Below are 16791 nucleotides of genomic sequence, written 5' to 3'. Positions count from 1 at the left end.
GGGATAGGGGGCTAGTTATGGGTGCTGATAGGGAGGCAGGATATATAATGGGAGGGAGCTGTATATAAGGGTGCTGGGGGGGGATAGGAGGCTAGTTATGGGTGCTGATAGGGAGGCAGGATATATAATGGGAGGGAGCTGTATATAAGGGTGCTGGGGGGGACAGGAGGCTAGTTATGGGTGCTGATAGGGAGGCAGGATATATAATGGGAGGGAGCTGTATGTAAGGGTGCTGGGGGGGACAGGAGGGTAGTTATGGGTGCTGATAGGGAGGCAGGATATATAATGGGAGGGAGCTGTATATAAGGGTGCTGGGGGGGACAGGAGGCTAGTTATGGGTGCTGATAGGGAGGCAGGATATATAATGGGAGGGAGCTGTATATAAGGGTGCTGGGGGGACAGGAGGCTAGTTATGGGTGCTGATAGGGAGGCAGGATATATAATGGGAGGGAGCTGTATATAAGGGTGCTGGGGGGGACAGGAGGCTAGTTATGGGTGCTGGGGGGGGGGGGACAGGAGGCTAGTTATGGGTGCTGATAGGGAGGCAGGATATATAATGGGAGGGAGCTGTATATAAGGGTGCTGGGGGGGACAGGAGGCTAGTTATGGGTGCTGATAGGGAGGCAGGATATATAATGGGAGGGAGCTGTATGTAAGGGTGCTGGGGGGGACAGGAGGCTAGTTATGGGTGCTGATAGGGAGGCAGGATATATAATGGGAGGGAGCTGTATATAAGGGATATATAAGGAAGTTCAGATCCCATAGGGAACATTTGTTGAAACAGTATTTGATTTTTTTTTTTTCCGAAATCTAAATGTTTATTTTCTTTATTTGTATAATTTCATATTACATATAATATTTGTTCATTTGCTTGTGTCCAATACACATATTAATTGGGTGCAGCTTGTTCCCTGCAGCTGAGCAGTTGGGTAATTGCATGGCAGTGGCAGTGGGGGAATGGAAGTGGCAGTTGGGTAATGAAAGTGGCAGTTGGGGAATGGAAGTGGCAGTTGGGGAATGCGAGTGCTGCACGGCTGCCTGGGGAATGCGCTCAGTGCTGAATGTTTCTGGGAGATTCCTTTTGGCCCTGTCAGACTTTAGTACATGAAACCTGAGTGCAGTGGGAGGAGCTACAGAGTGAGTTTTAGTAAAGGGGAACCAAAGGCTGTAATAAAATGAAGGGAAATATGCAACACATGCACCCCAGGAAAATTGTACATTTTTATACACCTTTTCCTTCTCATTGGTCACCTGCAATGATCAAAGCCCCTGCCCAGGTGTCTCCTATGTTAGCACAGGGGCCCTCACTGGATTAGTGTCCCTGGGCCCATGGGTGTATCTTGGCAGCAGTTGCAGACACCCAAACCCCTTGAATAATGTAGAAAGTGCAATATATATATATATATTTATTTTATTTTATAAATAAATAATAAATCCCTAACCATGTGCTGAAGCAGGAAGGCTACAGTCTAGAAACGTTAGACACTGCTGCCACCTAGTGGTGATTATTATTTCATGGGTTTAGGGCTGGGACGCAAGAAATTCTGAATTTCCATTAGTTTACATGAGATCTTACAGTGGGATGGAATCTACATGTCACTCCTGAGTTCTCCACGGATTTCCCTATTATTTGTGGGGTTTTTTTAAATTATTTAGCCTTTTATGTTGCAGCTCTCCAGTTTGGAATTTAAGCAGCTATCTGGTTGCTGGGGTGCAAACTACCCTAGCAACCAGGCATTGCTATGAATGAGAGACTGTAATATGAGTAGGAAAGGGCCTGAATAAAAGATAAGTTATAATTGTATATTATATACAGTTGTATTGTATATAATTGTAGCCTCACACAATAGTTTTTTGGCTGCCGGGGTCAGTGACCCCCATTTAAAAGATAGAAAGAAGCAGAAGAAGGTGGAAAATAATATTTTGAGACAATTTGCAGTTGGTCTTCATCTTTTGTGGATACTGAAAGATTTTCCCTTTTGTTCACGCTCCTACCAGTCTGGAAATGTTTGTTACTATCTGGTTGTTATGGCCCAATTTACCCTAGCAACCAGGCAGTGGTGTGTATGAGAACCTGGAAGAAGAATAGTAGCGGCTGCCGGAGTCCATAACCTGCACTTAAAATTTTGACAGAGGCAGAACTGGAAGGCAAATAATTTTAAAGAGTATAAAAAAATGAAGACTAATTGAAAAGCTGCACAGAATAGGACAAACATTGGATAGTTTAGTGTTCGGCAATGCTTATATCATCCAGCAGGGGGCGCTGCCACACAAGCTAACGTCTATCTACAGCTCACAGTGCAGTGTGAATGGGTAAAATACATATATATAGGTGGGATATTTACCTTTATTTCTACATTGTTTCAGAAGGCAGAACCAGCAGTGCTATCAGAAAGTTTGGGGCCCAGTAGGAGTTATTTGTAACGTTCCCCACGGAACCCCCTCTCTCTGTACAGGGGCCAATGGCCCCAGGCACCCCTGTAGCTACAATTACACCCTTCTAAAGTCCCAGTCTCTATTTATCTGCCCCCGGGAGCGACCCTCTCTTTAATCCTGAGTGTGCCACGTGGCACTGAATTGGCCGCTAATAGAGCGTTTAGGTTTCTGTGGTTCCACGGCCCGAGGGCAACAGCATCATTAAAGGGAAAGATGAAACGGAGCAGGCGCTTACGTGTTTCTACCCCGCGCTGGATAACTCATCCCTCTGATCCTCAACAAAGAGACTAGACGAGCTGCCCAAGGGTAAATAGTTGGTAAGATGAATAAGTAAGTGGGGGTTATCCAACCTGCAGCCCCCCAGCCTGTGCCTCCCCTCTGTAATATGTTCTGTGCTGCCATCACGTGTCCCTCTGTTGAGTCACTTGTCCCTTCCTGAAAGAACCTTGTCCTAAGGTTTAATGCCCCTGTACATCAGTCTCTACTGAGCATGCTCCCTGGGCTTTACTATAGTCTGCCAAGGACCAACTGGTACAATCTGATACATTATTGTCTCTACTGAGCCTGCTCCCTGAGCTTTACTATAGTCTGCCAAGGACCAATTGGTACAATCTGATACATTATTGTCTCTACTGAGCATGCTCCCTCAGCTTTACTATAGTCTGCCAAGGACCAACTGGTACAATCTGATACATTATTGTCTCTACTGAGCCTGCTCCCTGAGCTTTACTATAGTCTGCCAAGGACCAATTGGTACAATCTGATACATTATTGTCTCTACTGAGCATGCTCCCTCAGCTTTACTATAGTCTGCCAAGGACCAACTGGTACAATATGATACATTATTGTCTCTACTGAGCATGCTCCCCGAGCTTTACTATAGTCTGCCAAGGACCAACTGGTACAATCTGATACATTATTGTCTCTACTGAGCATGCTCCCTGAGCTTTACTATAGTCTGCCAAGGACCAACTGGTACAATCTGATACATTATTGTCTCTACTGAGCCTGCTCCCTGGGCTTTACTATAGTCTGCCAAGGACCAACTGGTACAATCTGATACATTATTGTTTCTACTGAGCATGCTCCCTGAGCTTTACTATAGTCTGCCAAGGACCAACTGGTACAATCTGATACATTATTGTCTCTACTGAGCCTGCTCCCTGGGCTTTACTATAGTCTGCCAAGGACCAACTGGTACAATCTGATACATTATTGTCTCTACTGAGCCTGCTCCCTGGGCTTTACTATAGTCTGCCAAGGACCAACTGGTACAATCTGATACATTATTGTCTCTACTGAGCCTGCTCCCTGGGCTTTACTATAGTCTGCCAAGGACCAACTGGTACAATCTGATACATTATTGTCTCTACTGAGCATGCTCCCTGAGCTTTACTATAGTCTGCCAAGGACCAACTGGTACAATCTGATACATTATTGTCTCTACTGAGCATGCTCCCTGAGCTTTACTATAGTCTGCCAAGGACCAATTGGTACAATCTGATACATTATTGTCTCTACTGAGCATGCTCCCTGAGCTTTACTATAGTCTGCCAAGGACTAATTGGTACAATATGATACATTTCTTAGAAGCAGCTTTAGTCTCTACTGAGCATGTTCCCTGGGCTTTACTATAGTCTGCCAAGGACTAATTGGTACAATCTGATACATTATCAACTAGCAGTTAGGCAGGTTATATATAGGCATTATGGTTAAACGTGATGGACGTATGTCTTTTTTCAACCCAACTTACTATGTTACTATTACTTGATACATTTCTTAGATGCAGCTTTAGTCTCTACTGAGCATGCTCCCTGGGCTTTACTATAGTCTGCCAAGGACCAATTGGTACAATCTGATACATTCCCCATGTTTATTGGCCCATAATTAATCATTTAACTTTTAAAGCTAATTGTTATTGTTCCATATTATTCTGTAATGTTGAGACTGGGGTGACTTCTTCCAACGAGTAGGCGGGCACCAGGTTTTCCCTACGGATACACAGAAACTTGCCACCCAAGACTTCAGTGTCTGGAGCCATTCAGGCATTTTCTCTTCATTGAGCCGGGACCTTATTGTTTCTCTGAGCGGACAATGTGCTGCATTTGAGGGGTGAGAGAATTTCTAAAAGGGAAGGTCACAAACCATTTCTCTAGTTGAGTTGGAGACACATGAAAACCAGACATGGGATTCCCTTGATTTTTCTTTCCTCTTTTCTATTTACCATGGAAGGATGAGACTAGAGGAGAACACTGAGACCAGAGAAGAACAATAAGACTAGAGAGGAATGATGAGACCAAAGTGGGGCAATGAGACCAGAGATGAATGTTGAGACTAGAAAATGCTGCTGGGAGAGGGACAGTGAGACCAGAGAAGAACGAGGAGGCCAGAGAGGAATGATGAACCAAAGATGAACGTTGAGAAATGGACGGTAAGACCAGAGAGGAATGATGAGACAAGAAAGAAAAGAGGAGACCAGAACGCTGAGAGGAACACTAGAGGAACGCTGAGACCAGAGAGAAACACTAGAGGAACGCTGAGACCAGAGAGAAACACTAGAGGAACGCTGAGACCAGAGAGAAACACTAGAGGAACGCTGAGACCAGAGAGAAACACTAGGGGAACGCTGAGACCAGAGAGAAACACTAGAGGAACGCTGAGACCAGAGAGAAACACTAGAGGAACGCTGAGACCAGAGAGAAACACTAGAGGAACGCTGAGACCAGAGAGAAACACTAGAGGAACGCTGAGACCAGAGAGAAACACTAGAGGAACGCTGAGGCCAGAGAGAAACACTAGAGGAACGCTGAGGCCAGAGAGAAACACTAGAGGAACGCTAAGACCAGAGAGGGATGATGCGACCAGAGAAGAACAATAAGACTAGAGAGAAATGATGAGACCAGAGAGAGACAATGAGACCAGAAAGAGACAGTAAGAAAAAACAGGAGAAAAACCAGAGAGGAAAGAAGAGACCGAAGAGGAACAATGAGAATAAGAATGAACGTTGAGACCAGGGATGAATGTCTGAGACCAGAAAGGAACGTTGAGACCAAACAGGAAACATGAGACCAGAGATGAACGTTGGGACCAGAGATGTACATTGAGACCAGAAAATTCTGCCCAGGGAGGGACTATGAGACCAGAGAGGAACAATGAGACCATAGAGGACTTGATGAATGTCCCATCATGCAAAGAGTTTCTTTAGTTTCTGATGTCCTTCACAGGCGGCGCTCTTTTTACCAGATCCAAGTAGAGGAGAATGCCCAGGAACCTGCAAGTTATGGAGGCTTGTGGAGCAGCAGTTGTATGAGAGAAAACTGGGGGACAGCAAAGATAAAAGGGCAGGATGAAACCAGTAGGGCACTATGGAGGCTGTAGGACAAGATGGTGACATTGGGTCAAAATGGCAGATACACAGCAATATGGGACAGTAGGAAAGAGTTGCTGCCTCACCTACTCAGAGAACCTTTGAGGGAGGTTTGTGGCTATTCCCTTATTAAAGTGCATCACGTCTGGTCTGCCATGGCCACACCCTGCCTCTCTCCTGCCACACCCCCAGGCCGCTATATAAATCTGGGGGACTAAGAGCTCAGGTTTCTGGGCAGCCATGATGCCAGCAAAATCTCATACCAAGTATGATCAGCTGTGTTTATTGAAGGGCAACTAGAATATCAGCTTTGCAGGTTCAGCATGGAGCCGTTTATTTTGCCCTCTGTAGGAGAAGTGGGTTGGGATGCTCACATTCTGCTTCTCTTAGGGCATTATAGTAGGGCCAGAACTAAGGGAGGGCAACTGAGATAAGGGGGGAGGGGAATTAGAGCATGGTGCAATCAGCAGGAAGAAACCAGTGGAGGTAGTATGGGTAACAAGTTGGGGTCAGTGTGGATTGGGGGGGGGGTCTTGGTTAGAGGGTGGTGTGGGAACCCAGGAGTGGCACCATACTAGCAATGTCCATCCGTTCCCATTGAAGGCAGTGCAAAGGGCAGGGGCATCTCTACCGGCTCAAACACACATGCAGAGAAAATCCCTTTATGCAACAGCCATACAGTCAGGGCCATACAGTCATGGGGCCCCTCACAACAACATTTTCTACGCCCCCCCCCTCCCCCAGTGACCCCTCCCGTCCCCCAGTGACCCCTCCCATCAGTACAAAGGACACACAGACATTGATAGCCAGGGACCCCCTAAAACATTGCTGGTCCTCCCTCAGTGTCTTCATACTATGGCCCACTCCCCGCTGCTTCCTGCTCCACCACTGCTTCCTCCTGCTCCCCCCTACATCCTCCAGCATCCTCCAGCATCCTCCCCCCAGCATCCTCCATCTCCCCCCCCCCCCGCGACCTCCTGCTTCTGCCTGCTTCCCCCGTCCTTTGGCTGCATCTGCCCCCGGCTCCCCACTGCATCCCACACTTTTATACAGTTGCACCCCGTGCGTACTGATGTCGCACACACCCAACCAATCGGCCCGTAACTCTTTAAAGGGGGCCCAAGCTAAAAAACTGTATCATGGCCAGGCCCCCTTTAAAGAGCGAGGATCGGCCGGACCCAGGACAGATGTCCCCCCTGTGCCCCCGTGATGGCGGACCTGCTTACAGTACTAGAGGGTTGAAGGTAAATACATCTACATTTCAAAATACTATGTGGTTACTAGGCATATTGTCCCTGGCAACCAGAAGGCAGTATCATTGCAAGCCAAGATTTGTTTCTTAAAGGGACACTGACTGTTACCTACCTGCCCCCACCCCACAGTCCATCCAATAAAGGAGGATCCTGACGGTGGTGGGTCCCACAGATACCCCCGGGGGTGCAGGGGAGTCTCAGTTTAACCAGAGGCCCAACAGCAGCTTCATTAACTCCCAGCTCATTATATAGAAGCCCCAGCTGGCACGGGGCGAGCGCCCAATTGGCAGAACCTCGGGTAATTGTCACCGCCAGAAGCCGCGGCCATAAATCACTTAACACATTGTTATTGCAATTGAAACGTAAGAAGCGGCTGCCAGCGAGGCTGAGGGTTGGGAAATCCGAGCTGTACGTGGAAATATAGATAGAAATATAGATATATCTCTATATACGGTGCTACGGGGGTATTGCACCCAGACGAATTGGGGGGGGAATCACCCCCTATCTGTCAGCTCGGTGTTTGCATTCAGCATCCTTAGTGGCACTTGGGTCCAGTAACCCGTAGCAACCAATTACTCACGATCGTTTATTGCTTACCTGTGTGAATGGAAAAATCTGATTGGTTGCTAGGTGTTACTGGGCTTGGGGCAAATGCTGCCATTTTAGTGCATTCTAACCAACATACTTATAGGAATATAATAGTTTCCATGGTTGCCATGGGTTGCTCTGAAGGAGACGACGCTGACCATATAGATATAAAAACAAGGTGCTGCCCAAGCTTTGGCACTGTATAGATTTGTATGTGGATAATAAAATAGAGGTGGGGAAGGTGTATGGGCTTCTGGGTCATATTGCTGGGGACAGTGTGACTTATACCATAGGGACCAATCTGTTATAAAATGCTGGGGTCACTGTGTCATATATTGTTTATTATATGCATGGAACATTCCTACTTTGTATCTTTGTACTTATGAGCGGAACGTACCATTTTGTTACTTTGCCTCTGAGCCCAATACTGTAACTTGTGTTTAGTGCCAATTGTTAGTTACACTGCAAACAAAGCGCTAATATGATTCTGCTTGTGGGTCCGGCCAACAAAATACTCAGAGCCGCGTATTATATGTCAGTCGGCTAATCCTCGTGTTGTTTGGCAAGTAAAGTAACATTGGGAGATGAATTTCTTCCCTGCTTTATGGCTGAGATTCTAGCTATCTGTATAACAGAGCATTCTGTCACAGTGGCACAGATCCTATCCCCCCCCCCCCCCCCCCCCCCCCCCCCCCCCTAATATGATTCTGCTTGTGGGTCCGGCCAACAAAATACTCAGAGCCGCGTATTATATGTCAGTCGGCTAATCCTCGTGTTGTTTGGCAAGTAAAGTAACATTGGGAGATGAATTTCTTCCCTGCTTTATGGCTGAGATTCTAGCTATCTGTATAACAGAGCATTCTGTCACAGTGGCACAGATCCTATCTGATCCCCCCATTGTAAGCAGCAGTCCTGCCCTGCTTTATGGCTGAGATTCTAGCTATCTGTATAACAGAGCATTCTGTCACAGTGGCACAGATCCTATCTGATCCCCCCATTGTAAGCAGCAGTCCTGCCCTGCTTTATGGCTGAGATTCTAGCTATCTGTATAACAGAGCATTTTGTCACAGTGGCACAGATCCTATCTGATCCCCCCATTGTAAGCAGCAGTCCTGCCCTGCTTTATGGCTGAGATTCTAGCTATCTGTATAACAGAGCATTCTGTCACAGTGGCACAGATCCTATCTGATCCCCCCATTGTAAGCAGCAGTCCTGCCCTGCTTTATGGCTGAGATTCTAGCTATCTGTATAACAGAGCATTCTGTCACAGTGGCACAGATCCTATCTGATCCCCCCCATTGTAAGCAGCAGTCCTGCCCTGCTTTATGGCTGAGATTCTAGCTATCTGTATAACAGAGCATTCTGTCACAGTGGCACAGATCCTATCTGATCCCCCCATTGTAAGCAGCAGTCCTGCCCTGCTTTATGGCTGAGATTCTAGCTATCTGTATAACAGAGCATTCTGTCACAGTGGCACAGATCCTATCCCCCCCCCCCCCCCCCATTGTAAGCAGCAGTCCTGCCCTGCTTTATGGCTGAGATTCTAGCTATCTGTATAACAGAGCATTCTGTCACAGTGGCACAGATCCTATCTGATCCCCCCATTGTAAGCAGCAGTCCTGCCCTGCTTTATGGCTGAGATTCTAGCTATCTGTATAACAGAGCATTTTGTCACAGTGGCACAGATCCTATCTGATCCCCCCATTGTAAGCAGCAGTCCTGCCCTGCTTTATGGCTGAGATTCTAGCTATCTGTATAACAGAGCATTCTGTCACAGTGGCACAGATCCTATCTGATCCCCCCATTGTAAGCAGCAGTCCTGCCCTGCTTTATGGCTGAGATTCTAGCTATCTGTATAACAGAGCATTCTGTCACAGTGGCACAGATCCTATCCCCCCCCCCCCCCCCCCCCCCCCCCCCCCCCCCCCCCCATTGTAAGCAGCAGTCCTACCCTGCTTTATGGCTGAGATTCTAGCTATCTGTATAACAGAGCATTCTGTCACAGTGGCACAGATCCTATCTGATCCCCCCATTGTAAGCAGCAGTCCTGCCCTGCTTTATGGCTGAGATTCTAGCTATCTGTATAACAGCTCCGTATATAATAAAGATGTTCCTATACCCGGGCCTGGGATATATCCTTTTATCCCACAGCATCGCGGGCATGAAACGTAGCAGATCGGAGCTTGCATTTCCCAAGGCGACTGTGACAATGCTCTATTCATGAGGCTGAAAGCAGCTCAGCAGCTGATGTGCTTTTGTCAAGCGAACGTATTAAGTTTCGCGGCTACGAGGAGACTTTATTGGCCGCCGCGCAGGTATTTGAGATGCATGAGGGAGGCACTTGCATGTAAATACCTGAATATAGTATTAAAAATTTAATGTTTTCTGCTCTTGTATTTATGCATAAATGATGGGGCTTAGCTCCATTGCAGGGTATATCCATTTCTGCCCCCGGGAGGCATCGCTGTTTGGCCCGGGCGGAACGGTGTGGTTTGTGGCCTCCATGTCTCGCACGTTTCTTGGTAAAATGCTCATTTAGAGTCGGGTGTCTGAAATAAAATCATCATTGCGGAATGAGCTGCACTCGTATCGTATAACGTTCTGCGGGGGTCTCTGAGTTGCAGCCACAAGCTCTACACAAAGGGGAGGTATTTTAAAAATGATCTGAGCCCGAGGGGGTATTTGTGCTCTGAACCCAACACCTTTATAGCTCTGAACTTATACAGCACTGACACTGTGTCACAGGTAATGGCCTTCAGGCTGGGCCCCCTTAGCCCATAACAAGGTTACAGATATATAGAAACATTGGGGTAACAGTCACCCTGCTATAGTTCCAGGGGTACCCAGGGCACAAATAAGCACTCACCCCAAATCCCCCCCTAACTGGCCTTCAGGCTGGGCCCCCTTAGCCCATAACAAGGTTACAGATATATAGAAACATTGGGGTAACAGTCACCCCGCTATAGTTCCAGGGGTACCCAGGGCACAAATAAGCACTCACCCCAAATCCCCCCCCTAACTGGCCTTCAGGCTGGGCCCCCTTAGCCCATAACAAGGTTACAGATATATAGAAACATTGGGGTAACAGTCACCCCGCTATAGTTCCAGGGGTACCCAGGGCACAAATAAGCACTCACCCCAAATCCCCCCCTAACTGGCCTTCAGGCTGGGCCCCCTTAGCCCATAACAAGGTTACAGATATATAGAAACATTGGGGTAACAGTCACCCTGCTATAGTTCCAGGGGTACCCAGGGCACAAATAAGCACTCACCCCAAATCCCCCCCTAACTGGCCTTCAGGCTGGGCCCCCTTAGCCCATAACAAGGTTACAGATATATAGAAACATTGGGGTAACACTCACCCTGCTATAGTTCCAGGGGTACCCAGGGCACAAATAAGCACTCACCCCAAATCCCCCCTAACTGGCCTTCAGGCTGGGCCCCCTTAGCCCATAACAAGGTTACAGATATATAGAAACATTGGGGTAACAGTCACCCCGCTATAGTTCCAGGGGTACCCAGGGCACAAATAAGCACTCACCCCAAATCCCCCCCTAACTGGCCTTCAGGCTGGGCCCCCTTAGCCCATAACAAGGTTACAGATATATAGAAACATTGGGGTAACAGTCACCCCGCTATAGTTCCAGGGGTACCCAGGGCACAAATAAGCACTCACCCCAAATCCCCCCCTAACTGGCCTTCAGGCTGGGCCCCCTTAGCCCATAACAAGGTTACAGATATATAGAAACATTGGGGTAACACTCACCCTGCTATAGTTCCAGGGGTACCCAGGGCACAAATAAGCACTCACCCCAAATCCCCCCCTAACTGGCCTTCAGGCTGGGCCCCCTTAGCCCATAACAAGGTTACAGATATATAGAAACATTGGGGTAACAGTCACCCCGCTATAGTTCCAGGGGTACCCAGGGCACAAATAAGCACTCACCCCAAATCCCCCCCTAACTGGCCTTCAGGCTGGGCCCCCTTAGCCCATAACAAGGTTACAGATACAGTATAAGGTGCATCGGACAATCACCCATAGTTCCAATTATATCTATGGGGGCAAACAAATCTCACCCTAATTAACCTTCAGGCTGAGCCCACCCTTCCACTGCTCCAAGCCACCCAGGTTGAATAACCCCCACTGCCCCATAGGTTGGGTTTTTCATACCATTAAGACATGGTTCTCCACATTATGGAGAGGAGAAAACCCCAAGCCCCAAGCATTCTGCATGATAGATCCCATCTTTGTATATAAAGTTCTGGGCCATTGAGTAATGAAACTACAGTTGCGGTTGGACGAGGCAGGGGATTTGCACTGAATTATATCATTCAAGAATGTCTGTAATTTCATTTTGCCCTTTGTCAAAACATCTAAATGTTTTCATTCAATCCCGCAGTGCTCAATTCACGGGGATAAATTTGGAATTTTCCAAATTACAGAGAATGGCAGGAATGCAGTGGGTTGGATCCCAGAGTGAGCCAAGAGGTTCCAGAGAAAGGTAAGAGTTTGTCGGTAGGACGGAGACTTAAGCTTGGAACAAAAGAATGAAACCAGTGAGTGACTTTACATAATGTTCCCCCGTCACACCTAGAGAGTAATGGGGGCCTGACACCGGCGGGGGTACCACATCTCACTTCCTGTTGTTTTTAGCCAAAGACAGAAGGGGCGGCAGACTATGGAATGGGGAATCCCCAACCATGTAGAGCTCTTCTGGAAATAGCAGCAAAAGCAATAATTGCCCAGGCTCGTTCTGCTGAAGGCTGGCTGCTGATGGTGAGAGATGACCCCCTACAACCTACTTTACTTTGGAAGGTACCTTCAGGTGTCATAAAAAATGGTTTTCTGGTGGGATCATGTTCTTAGGTTCCACTTGGGCTTGAATTTTCTGATAGCCTCCTAGTTTACTGGAAGCCCTTCGTGTTGGGATTCCTTGGGTTTCCCAGTGAGAATGGTCTTGGGTTTCCTAGTGGGACCTGGTATTTGGGCTTCTGGTGGGACCCAACATCTCTCCCATCTGAAAGTGAAAGAAGGACAAATCCTTCCCTGGTGGGACCATCTAAAGTTGTCTTTGGGTTTCCTATGGGATCCTGTTTTTTGCCTTCTGATGGGACCCTTCCATCCACCCTTCCTCATCCACCTCATTGTTATCCTTGAGTGAAGGTTCTGTGGTGAAGCCATGTTCTTAGGTTGTTCATGGTCTTGGATTTTTCTGATAGTCTTCTAGTTTATTGGAGACCTTTGTTGGATTCCTTGGGTTTCCTAATGGCACCTGGTCTTGGGTTGTCTGAAAGGCCACTTCATGTTGAATTCCTTGGGTTTCCTAATGGGACTTGGACTTGAGTTGTCTGAAAGGCCACTTCATGTTGGATTCCTTGGGTTTCCTAGTGGGACTTGGACTTGAGTTGTCTGAAAGGCCACTTCATGTTGGATTCCTTGAGTTTCCTAGTGGGACCTGGACTTGGGTTGTCTGAAAGGCCACTTCATGGGTTTCCTAGTGGGACCTGGTCTTGAGTTGTCTGAAAGGCCACTTTATGTTGGATTCCTTGGGTTTCCTAGTGGGACCTGGACTTGGGTTGTCTGAAAGGCCACTTCATGTTGGATTCCTTGGGTTTCCTAGTGGGACCTGGACTTGGGTTGTCTGAAAGGCCACTTCATGTTGGATTCCTTGGGTTTCCTAGTGGGACCTGGACTTGGGTTGTCTGAAAGGCCACTTCATGTTGGATTCCTTGGGTTTCCTAGTGGGACCTGGACTTGGGTTGTCTGAAAGGCCACTTCATGTTGGATTCCTTGGGTTCCCTAGTGGGACCTTGACTTGGGTTGTCTGAAAGGCCACTTCATGTTGGATTCCTTGGGTTTCCTAGTGGGACCTGGACTTGGGTTGTCTGAAAGGCCACTTCATGTTGAATTCCTTGGGTTTCCTAGTGGGACCTGGTCTTGGGGTTTCTGTTGGGCCCCAACATCTCTCATCTGAAAGTAACAGAAGGACATATCTATGCCCAGGGTTAAATATTTACATAGAAATGAAAGGTGCAGGATATAAAGGAACACATTTGATTGAAGCTTTGCATGCAGAGTGTGATAATTGAAGGTTTAATCGCTCTTTACTGAAACGGCGCTAATTGTTGTTGCCCACTCGCTGGGATAAACATTGACTTGTACACAAAAAGAGATGCTGTGACAGATAGCCTCCTCGCATGAAAGGCAGAAACTAACAATGTCTCTCAGTCTGGGGATGTTGTTCTTAGGCACAATCAGCAAACAGACCACATAGCGGCGTAGGCGTCCTCTCAGGAATTCGTGGAATTGAGCAAAACACTTGTAAACACTCAGCGTGGGAAGTGGGACACACCGGTGTTGTGTCTGGAAGCCCCAAAATGACTGTGTTTTCCACTTGTGTTTGGAAGTATCCACAATTCATAGATGATGGCTCTTCGTGGCACGCTATGCATGCTGGGAATGAAATCAGACAGGAAAATATGGCTCATATAATGCTATTTTGGCCCCAACAAGAGGGCAAGTTTTAGAGATGGAGCCATTGTAGAAAGACCATTCTCCAGGAATTCATACTTGGGAATTCTTATTGAGACGGGAGGATAAACCCTGGGACACCCTAGAAAACAATTACATTGGTTACATTAAAGTTGTTTTAGGACTTCCCACCTTCCCATATAGTCTTGTCTGGCTTTTGCCTACCTTCTTTTGGATCAGAGATACTCAGGGCGGAACTAGGGGAAGGCAGAAGAGGTACGTGCCTAGGGTGCAATGGTGAGGGGGCACTTGGGACGTACCTCATCTTTTGGCTTCCCTTAGTTCCGGGGCCTTTTTCCCCTGACCAGGGTCGGACTGGGGGGTAAAGGGCCCACCAGGGCTCCCGCCCTAGAGGCCCTGCAGGTGCCCCCGCCGGCCACTTCCCCAACCCCCCCCCCCCGCAGGGCCCCCATCTGACGTTCTCCCCATAGCGCGTAAATTTAACACGTCAGGGAAGGAGCGGTCGGGCAGGGGGAGCGCCGGCAAGGGTTGGGTCTGGGCCGTCAGGGCTCAGTCGGACCCTGCCCCTGACCAGCCACATGTGGGCAACCTCCCTTTTGTCTCTCCATGGCCACCGGCAACCCGGCAACCATTCCCCTGTGTGTGCGCCCCTGTATGCTCGTTCACGCAAGCTCGCAGTCAGGGGGGGGGGAGGCTGGCTGGGTTGTCTAGGGTACCCAGCCGGCTTGGCCCGGCACTGGAGATACATACAAGTTACCCAGTACTTTTGCCTTAGAAGGTACCATGTAGGACGTGTTTAATGGACCTCTATAAACTGTAGGGCAGTGGTTCCTCTGGGTACTTACCAGGGCCTATATAGTGATGTACACTGCCACAAATCCGGGGGCATATTTTTTTTGGAATAACAAATATATAGACACCCATGGGCCGCCCCCCACTACCTGCCACCCTAGGCACCGCCCCTTGGGAGCATTATTATAAATACAGCCCTGGGCCTATTTTGAATCTCAGTCCAGACCTGTGTGTATTTATTTATTCATGGTGTGGTGATGTGTCCCTTCAGCTCCGCCTACAATTCTAGTTCCGTGGGAATTAGTTCCATTTCTAACAACTCCCTGCTCCCTATCACTCTGACTCTCTCTCTCTCTATACATATATATATATATATACTGTATATCGGTGCCTATTAGTTTCACTAGACCAAGTTCCCTGGATTTTACACATCGTTTTTCCTGTAGAACATCAAATGCAATAGCAAAATCTAATAACATCACAGCCCTTACTAATCCTGTTTAATAGCCGAGTATAATTATATAATCTATCATTTTATTGTCTCTAATAATCCAAAGAGCATCTCTTCCTAACCCTCCCTTCCTGCTGGTGTGAGGTTTACCGGTCCGTAATTACCTGAACAAGATAAGAAATAAAAAACGAAGACCAATTGAAAAGTTGCTTAGCATTGGGCAGACTATAACATACTAAAAAGTTAACCCCCTGGTTGGGGGGGGGGGGCCCTGGGCAGCCCCGGTTGGGCCCCGCACACCCCCCAGTCCGACCCTGATGGGGTAACCTCTACTCCCAACCATCCCACAGTTACGTTATACCTAAACGAATGCCCCGGGCGAGGCAATGTCCTTTTGCACTTGGGTAGTCCCCGTAAATGGGACAATATTTCATTTTTCCAGACGGCAATTAAAAGACGCTTAAAAGAGAAGAGAGAAAACGCGACGACGGCGGAGATTTTGAAAGAATTCCTCCTGCACCGGAGCCTAATCATTTTGTGCAAGTAATTATAGAGTTTAAGTGGCTGTTCTGGTTAATTTGACCTGTTTCTACGCCGCTGCCGGTCTGACGGCTGCTGATAGCATCAGTGGGGCATTTAGTCAGGATTAAGGTAAATAATGTGATCATGTGACCCCCCCCCCCCCAGAAGGGTCTGCAAGGCCGGTCTGATAAACTGCCTCTGGTGTAACCCCCCCTTTCCACCCTCTTTCTCTTGTTCCATTGGCCCCAACATTGTACTGGGCACTGACACACCTACCATACTATGTTGGGGGCGGCTGGACAGCTTTATGTGCTTATTTCCACCCTATTGGGCCCAATAGGTCCAACTGGCCTAAGGCAGGCCTTGAAGATCGCAATTGCCCCTGTTGTTTCCCAAAGTTTTACTGTATGTTTTTGTCAAAGAAGTCACCTTAGAGAACGTAACTATGCGTACTATGTTGGGGGCCGGGTTGGACAGCTTTATGTGCTTATTCCCGCCAGTGCAGGTCCCTATTGGGCCCAATAGGTCCAACAGTTTTCCTGTATGTTGTCGTGAAAGAAATCACCTTAGAGAACGTAACTATGCGTACTATGTTGGGGGCCGGGTTGGACAGCTTTGTGTGCTTATTCCCTCCCCCAACATTTCATAGCACAATGTGGCCCCCAAGTACTGGGCACTACACACCAAGCGTACTATGTTGGGGGGCGGCTGGACAGCTTTATGTGCTTATTCCCACCGGTGCAGGTCCCTATTGGGCCCAATAGATCCAACAGTTTTCCTGTATGTTGGCGTCAAGGAAATCACCTTAAAGAACATAACTATGCGTACTATGTTGAGGACCAGGTTGGACAGCTTTATGTGCTTATTCCCTCCCCCAACATTTCATGGC

This window comes from Xenopus tropicalis, chromosome 4, assembly GCF_000004195.4.
Source record: "Xenopus tropicalis strain Nigerian chromosome 4, UCB_Xtro_10.0, whole genome shotgun sequence".
Taxonomy (NCBI): domain Eukaryota; kingdom Metazoa; phylum Chordata; class Amphibia; order Anura; family Pipidae; genus Xenopus; species Xenopus tropicalis.
This window is presented reverse-complemented; position numbering follows the sequence as displayed.